This window comes from Cryptomeria japonica, unplaced genomic scaffold, assembly GCF_030272615.1.
Source record: "Cryptomeria japonica unplaced genomic scaffold, Sugi_1.0 HiC_scaffold_114, whole genome shotgun sequence".
Taxonomy (NCBI): Eukaryota; Viridiplantae; Streptophyta; class Pinopsida; order Cupressales; family Cupressaceae; genus Cryptomeria; species Cryptomeria japonica.
The window spans coordinates 121,705-130,182 of record NW_026728936.1 but is presented as its reverse complement, the minus strand read 5'-3'; the positions used below and the strand labels follow the sequence as shown (position 1 = coordinate 130,182).

Here is an 8,478-nt window from a genome sequence, read left to right as displayed (position 1 = left end):
AGGCTTCAGGGCCGCCTCGGAATGGTCCAAGCATCGAACGCGCTTGGGGCGACTACCAGTGACAACCCCTTATCCCGCGACGCGTCCGATACACAGATAGTTCCGAGGCGGCCGAGGAGCCTCACCGCATAGCAATCGGGGTGCGAGGCGAGGGATGCGGCGAGAAGGACCCAACGGCTAGACGGAAGAGGCTTCAGGGCCGCCTCGGAATGGTCCAAGCATCGGACGCGCTTGGGGCGACTACCAGTGACAACCCCTTATCCCGCGACGCGTCCGATACACAGATAGTTCCGAGGCGGCCGAGGAGCCTCACCGCATAGCAATCGGGGTGCGAGGCGAGGGATGCGGCGAGAAGGACCCAACGGCTAGACGGAAGAGGCTTCAGGGCCGCCTCGGAATGGTCCAAGCATCGGACGCGCTTGGGGCGACTACCAGTGACAACCCCTTATCCCGCGACGCGTCCGATACACAGATAGTTCCGAGGCGGCCGAGGAGCCTCACCGCATAGCAATCGGGGTGCGAGGCGAGGGATGCGGCGAGAAGGACCCAACGGCTAGACGGAAGAGGCTTCAGGGCCGCCTCGGAATGGTCCAAGCATCGGACGCGCTTGGGGCGACTACCAGTGACAACCCCTTATCCCGCGACGCGTCCGATACACAGATAGTTCCGAGGCGGCCGAGGAGCCTCACCGCATAGCAATCGGGGTGCGAGGCGAGGGATGCGGCGAGAAGGACCCAACGGCTAGACGGAAGAGGCTTCAGGGCCGCCTCGGAATGGTCCAAGCATCGGACGCGCTTGGGGCGACTACCGTTGCCAACCCCTTATCCCGCGATGCGTCTGATACACAGATAGTTCCGAGGCGGCCGAGGAGCCTCACCGCATAGCAATCGGGTTGCGAGGCAGATTATTGGGAAGGGAACCCCCTGGGATGCGGCTCAAGCAGTGCCCAAAGGGACTGGAATGCGGAATCACATCGAGAGACCCAAATGCTATACGAGGGCTCAAATCGAATTATCGATTTGGCCACGACATGGACGCATCGGAACGACTACCTTTGCCGAACCACTCGCAATTGCATCCATACCGAAACCAATAGACATTTCCGTTAGAGCCCTCGCATAGCATTCGGGAATCTCGCATGCCCCTCTAAATCGACCAATGCTGGCGCTCAATGAAAATCCGAGCGCTACCACCGTTCGAGCGCCAGCATTGGTCGAGTTAGAGGGGCACGGGGGAGAATGCTCCAGTCAACACCTCCCCTATATAAGTTATTTGTCCGATTCTCGCACAACCGTAGTCTGCCTCGTCGAATCAAACAACGGTCCCAGATTCCGACTTCCGTTCCGTAGAGACCCAAAAGCTAGATGGAGGCTCGCAAGAAAGAGAGTCGGCGCATAGCAATCGGGTTTCTCGAACGTTTAGGGACCGAGCTCACTTGCGGATAGGGCAAAATCCGCCAAGCAACCCAAAAGCTAGACGGGGGCTCGAATCGAATCGCCTAGGCGGCCACAACAACGACGTGTTGGATCGACTACCAGTGCCAAACCATTCAGCAAGACTAGTCTGTGTCGAGGCCGGATAGAGATTCTCAGAGAGCGCCCGCATAGCATTTAGGAGACCTGCCGCGTCCCTCACACTCGACAAATGGTGGTGCACGTTTATAAATCCGAGCGATCCCAACCCTTTCAAGCACCAACATCGGTCGAGATAGAGGGGCACGGAGGGGGCTGCGTGAGACAACACAGTCCCCTATATAAGTTATTTGTCCGATTCTCACACATCCGAAGAATGGTCATCAAATCGGACAACAGCCCAAACTTCCGACTTCCGTCCCAGAAAGCCCAAGAGCTATCTAAAACGTTCATGGCCGGAACTCGATCGCGGCTATACCAGTCCGCCAAGCAACCCAAAAGCTAGACTGGAGCTCTAGTCGAATCACCTCTGTGGCCATTGCAAGGACGTGTTGGAGCGACTACCATTGCCGAACCATTCCGCAGGTCGAGTCCATACCAAGGCCGCATAGAGATTCACGATGAGCTCCTGCATAGCAATCAGGAGACTTGCCGTGTCCATCACAATCGATAAATCCTGGTGCAAGATTTTTGCATCCGAGCGCTCCAACCAGTCGAGCACCAGCATCAATCGACATAAACGGGCACGGGGGGAGGATGCTCGAGAACACTACCTCCCCTATATAAGTTATTTGTCCGATTCTCAAGCAGCCGAAGTCTGGTCATCGAATCGGGTCAAAGACCACAACTTCCGACTTTACCCACAATGCAAGTCATCGAATCGAACATCGGCCCCCGAGTCGGACTCCATGCGTATGTCAGGTCATCGGACCCAAATTCCGCCTTCCTGCGCATGGCGGGCCATCAATATCAACTCGGTCATCGGACCCAAACTCCGCCTTTTTGCGTATGGCACGCCTTCAAATCGGTCATCGGACCCAAATTCCGCCTTCCTGTGCATGGCGGGCCATCAACATCAACTCGGTCATCGGACCCAAATTCCGCCTTTCTGCGCATGGCACGCCATCAACTCGGTCATCGGACCCAAATTCCGCCTTCCTGCGCATGGCAGGTCATCGGACACAAATTCAGACCTCGCCAATATGCCTACGTATCGAATCGGTCATCGGACCCAACTTCCGACTTCATCCATACTGTAGGGTCTTTGAGGTTGGCGCGGTGCGCTCAACCCAGGGAGTCGACCCATCGAAGCATACACCTCCCCTATATAAGCTATTTGTCCGATTCCCACACCTGTGTAGTTTGCACCTCTGACCAGGACATCGACCCCAACTTCCGAACTCGACTGCAACGACGGCACCAGCGCCTTGGTGCGCACCTTGCGACGCACAGTCCCAACATTCGCCTTCCTGCACATGGCAGGTCATCGGACCCAAATTCCGACCTCGCGAGTATGCCTACATATCGAATCGGTCATCGGACCCAACTTCCGACTTCATCCATACCGTAGGGTCTTTGAGGTTGGCGCGGTGCGCTCAACCCGGGGAGTCGACCCAACGAAGCATACACCTCCCCTATATAAGCTATTTGTCCGATTCCCACACCTGTGTAGTTTGCACCTCCGATCAAGACATCGACCCCAACTTCCGAACTCGCCTCCAACGACCGAACCAGCGCCTTGGTGCGCACCTTGCAACGCACAGTGCCAACATTCGCCTTCCTGCACGTGGCAGGTCATCGGACCCAAATTCCGACCTCGCGAGTATGCCTACATATCGAATCGGTCATCGGACCCAACTTCCGACTTCATCCATACCGTAGGGTCTTTGAGGTTGGCGCGGTGCGCTCAACCCGGGGAGTCGACCCAACGAAGCATACACCTCCCCTATATAAGCTATTTGTCCGATTCCCACACCTGTGTAGCTTGCACCTCCGATCAGGACATCGACCCCAACTTCCGAACTCGACTAAAAAGACCGCACCAGCGCCTTGGTGTGCACCTTGCAACGCACAGTGTCAACATTCGCCTTCCTGCACATGGCAGGTCATCGGACCCAAATTCCGACCTCATGAGCATACCTACTAATCGAATCGGTCATCGGACCCAACTTCCGACTTCATCCATACCGTAGGGTCTTTGAGGTTGGCGCGGTGCGCTCAACCTGGGGAGTCGACCCATCGAAGCATACACCTCCCCTATATAAGCTATTTGTCCGATTCCGACACCTGTGTAGTTTGCACCTCCGCTCAGGACATCGACCCCAACTTCCGAACTCGCCTGCAACGACCGAACCAGCGCCTTGGTGCGCACCAAAAGTGCGCACTTTTGGAGGGCACTTTTGTGCGCTCCAAAGGTGCGCACTTTTGGAGGGCACTTTTCTGCGCTCCAAAGGTGCGCACTTTTGGAGGGCACTTTTTGGAGGGCACTTTTCTGCGCTCCAAAGGTGCGCACTTTTGGAGGGCACTTTTTGGAGGGCACTTTTCTGCGCTCCAAAGGTGCGCACTTTTGGAGGGCACTTTTTGGAGGGCACTTTTCTGCGCTCCAAAGGTGCGCACTTTTGGAGGGCACTTTTTGGAGGGCACTTTTCTGCGCTCCAAAGGTGCGCACTTTTGGAGGGCACTTTTTGGAGGGCACTTTTCTGCGCTCCAAAGGTGCGCACTTTTGGAGGGCACTTTTTGGAGGGCACTTTTCTGCGCTCCAAAGGTGCGCACTTTTGGAGGGCACTTTTTGGAGGGCACTTTTCTGCGCTCCAAAGGTGCGCACTTTTGGAGGGCACTTTTTGGAGGGCACTTTTCTGCGCTCCAAAGGTGCGCACTTTTGGAGGGCACTTTTTGGAGGGCACTTTTCTGCGCTCCAAAGGTGCGCACTTTTGGAGGGCACTTTTGTGCACTCCAAAGGTGCGCACTTTTGGAGGGCACTTTTCCTGTGCTCCAAAGGTGCACACCTAGGTGAGCACCTTCGACCACACCTTGTAGCACACCAAACTCTGACTTTCGACTTCATCCGCAATGCAGGGTCTTTGAGGTTGGCGCAATGCGCACAACCAGGGGAGTCGACCCATCAAACCCAACACCTCCCCTATATAAGCTATTTGTCTGATTCTCATACATGCGTAGCCTGCAGGAGCAATTAGGACATCGACCCCAACTTTCGGCTTCTAAACGAAAACAAGGTCTTTGAGGTTGGTGTAATGCGAACAACTAGGGGAGTCAACCCATCAAACCCAACACCTCCCCTATATAAGCTATTTGTCTGATTCTCATACATGTGTAGTCTACAGGAGCAATTAGGACATCGACCCCAACTTTTGACTTCTTAACGAAAACAAGGTCTTTGAGGTTGACGTAATGCGCACAACCAGGGGAGTCGACCCATCAAACCCAACACCTCCCCTATATAAGCTATTTGTCCGATTCTCATACATGTGTAGCCTGCAGGAGCCATTAGGACATTGACCCCAACTTTTGACTTCTTAACGAAAACAAGGTCTTTGAGGTTGGCGTAATGCGCACAACCAAGGGAGTTGACCCATCAAACCCAACACCTCCCCTATATAAGCTATTTGTCTGATTCTCATACATGTGTAGCCTGCAACAACGATTAGGACATCCACCCCAACTTCTGAATTCGTCTGCGTTGACCGCACCAAAGGTGCACGCCTTGGTGCTCACCAAAATCCGACTTCCGACTTCTTCTGCTATGCGGGGTCTTTGAGGTTGGCGCAGTGCGCACAACCAGGGGAGTCAACCCACCGAATGCAACACCTCCCCTATATAAGCTATTTGTCTGATTCTCATACATGCGTAGACTGCAGCAATGATTAGGACATCCACCCCAACTTTTGACTTCTTAAACAAGACAGGGTCTTTGAAGTTGGTGCAGTGCACACAACCAGGGGAGTCGACCCATCAAACGCAACACCTCCCCTATATAAAGCTATTTGTCCGATTCTCATACGTGTAGTCTGCAGCAGCGATTAGGACATCGACCCCAACTTCCGAATTCGTTTGCATTGACCGCACCAAAGGTGCACGCCTTGGTGTGCACCCTGGAGTGCACTTTGGTGCTCACCTCGGTGCACACTTTGGTGTGCACCTCGGTGTGCACCAAAGGTGCGCACCTTGGAGCGCACCAAAGGTGTACACTTTGGAGCGCACCACATAGGGTCTTTGAGAGGTTGGCGCAGTGCGCACACCAAGGTGGGTGTTGAGGTGCGTGCCGAGGTGGGTGGGTGCTAGGGTGCGCTCCATGGTGGGTGCCAGGGTGGGTGCGTGCTAGGGTGGATTCCAAAGAGGGTCATAGGGTGGGTGCCAAGGTGGGTTGGTGATATAGTGGGTTCAAAGGTGGGTACTAGGGTGGGTTCCAAGGTGGGTCACAAGTTGGGTGCCAGGATGCGTGGGTGTTAGGTTGGGTGCCAAGGTGGGCTCCTGCGTGGGTGGGTGCTAGGGTGGGTTTCAAGGTGGACGCGAGGGCGGGTGCCAAGGTGGGTAACAAGTTGGGTGTTAGGATGGGTGAGTGCTAGAGTGGGTGCCAAGGTGGGTGGGTGCTAAGGTGGATGCCAAGGTGGTTCACAGGGTGGGTGGGTTCTAGGGTGAGTTCCAAGGTGGGTCACAGGTTCAGTGCTAGGGTGGGTGTCAAGGCGGGTGTCGAGGTGCCTGGGTGCTAGGGTGTGGATGCCAATGTGGGTCATAGGGTGGGTACTAGGGTGGGCTGCAATGTGGGTGCCAAGGTGGGTAACATGCTCGGTGGGTTCTAAATTGGGTGCCAGGGTGGGTGTGCACCCACCTTGCCCGAGGTGGGTGCCAAGGTGCCAGTGTGGGTGGGTGCTAAGGTGGATGCCAAGGTGGGTGAGAAGGTGGGTGATAGGTTGAGTGGTAGGATGGGTGGGTGCCAAGATGGGTCACAGGGTGGGTGCAAGGGTGGGTAGGTGCTAGGGTTGGTGTCAGGGTGGGTGGGTGCTAGGTTGGGTTCCAAGGTGGGTGCGAGGGTGAGTGTCAAGGTGGGTCACAGGTTAGGTGCTAGGATGGGTGAGTGCTAGGGTGCAAAGGTGCCAGGGTGGGTGCTAGGATGGGTCGATGCTAGGGTGAGTGGCAAGGTGGGTCCACAAGTGTCAAGGTGGGTGCCGAGGTGGGTGCCAAGTCGGCGACTGCTATGGTGGATGCCAAGGTGGGTCACGGGGTGGGTGCCAAGTTGCTAGGTTGGGTTCCAAGGTGGGTGCCAACGTGGGTGCTAGGGTGCGTGGGTTAAAGGGTGTGTCACAACGTGGGTGCCAGGATGGGTGCGCACCCACACTGGCCAAGACGGGTGCGGGTGCAAGGTTGGGTTCCAAGCCCGGTCACAGGCTGGGTGCTAGGATGGGTGGGTGCCAAGGTGGGCACCAGGGTGGGTGCACCCACCCTGGCCAAGGTGGGTCACGGGGTGGGTCCTAGGGTGGGTAACGGGGTGGGTACTAAGGTGCGTGCCAAGGTGGGTCATAGGGTGGGTGCCAAGGTGGGCACCAGGGTGGGTGTGCACCAACCCTAGCCAGGGTAGGTCACGGGGTGGTTGTCGGGGTGGGCGTCAAGGAGCCAAGGTGGGTGGCAAGTAGCCAAGTTGCGTGCCAAGGTGGGTGTCGGGGTGGGTGCCAAGGATCCAAGGTGGGTGCCAAGGAACCAAGGTGGGTGTCTGGGTGGGTGCCGAGGTGGGAGCCAGGGTGGGTCCCAAGGTGAGTGCAAAGGTGGGTGCCAGGGTCAAGGTGAGTGCCAATGTGGGTTCCAAGGTGCCAGGGTCAGGGTGAGTGCCAATGTGGGTTCAAAGGTGCTAAGTTGGGTGCGAGGTTGGGTGCGAGGGTGGGTGGGTGCCAAGGTGTGCTAGGTGGAAGCCCGGGTGGGTCGGCATCCCATGGGTGTCGAGTTGGGTGCCTGATGGGTGCTTCTTGTCAAGTTTTAGTCGTCGGGACTCATTTCGAGCCTTAGAGGTCGTTTCTTGTCCGGTTGCCCTGTCTTCGACCTGGGAACCCAATTTTGGTCCTCGGGTCCCATTTTTTTTTGTCTCGCATCCCACTTTTGGCCTGTGGCCTTTTCGGGGTCGATTCTCGTTTTGGGCATCAGAGCATGTTTCTTCTCCTAAAACCCAATATTTGTTTATTAAGTCTCGGAACACATTTTTGTTCTCGTGGACCCATCATGGGTCTTGGAACGCATTTGTGGTCCTTGGGTCCCATTTTGCATCCCGAAACTTGTGTTTTGGTGCTTGATCCCTATTTTGGGTGCCCACCTTGCACCAAGTGCGCACCCGGGGCAAACCGAGCGCCTTGGTGCACCGGGGCAAGATCGAGCGTGCACCCGAGGCGCCCCGAACATGCACCAAGGTGCACTCGGCCCACATGTGAGCGCAGGTCGTTGCGCCCGAGGTGGTGTGTGGGCACCGCGTTGCAGACGGGACACTGCACGCACACGACGCCCCCTCCAGGTGCACGCACGTAGGCCGGGCCGGGTGCACACCCGACGCCCTAGCAAGGTGCGCGCACCCGGGCAGGGCTCACACTTGGCGAACGGGGCGCACTTCGCGAGGGAGGGTGTGCACCTCGACGGGGGTGGGTGGCCGGGGTGGATTCGCACGTGGGTCGCGGTTTGCTAAGTACACACTGCGACAAGCTCATAACGGGTGCGATCATACCAGCGTTAGTGCACCGGATCCCATCAGAACTCCGCAGTTAAGCGCGCTTGGGCCGGAGTAGTACTGGGATGGGTGACCTCCCGGGAAGTCCCGGTGTTGCACCCTTTTTTAGTTTTTCGCCGGGCGTCGCAATGCTATTTGAATAAACCTTTTGCCCGTTTGCGTTCTCGTCGGGGCCGGGCCGGGCCGGGGTGCGCTGCCCGCACTACCGCGCGCGCGGGGGCGACACCGAGCGCGCACCCGAGGCGCCCCGAGCACACAGGCCACGGTGCAACCCGGGCGTTGTGCGCGCACCCCGGTGCGCCCGAGGTGCTGCGCGCGCACCCAGGTGAAATCGGTGTGCACCTC

At 57.1% G+C, this 8,478-nt stretch overlaps 1 non-coding gene across 1 annotated transcript; it reads left to right on the top strand.

The window, feature by feature from the left end:
• Positions 1-8,116: 8,116 nt before the first annotated feature.
• LOC131865545 (5S ribosomal RNA) lies at positions 8,117-8,235 on the top strand. Its single transcript, XR_009364265.1, has one exon. It is a non-coding gene; the product is annotated as a 5S ribosomal RNA (ribosomal RNA).
• Positions 8,236-8,478: the final 243 nt, after the last annotated feature.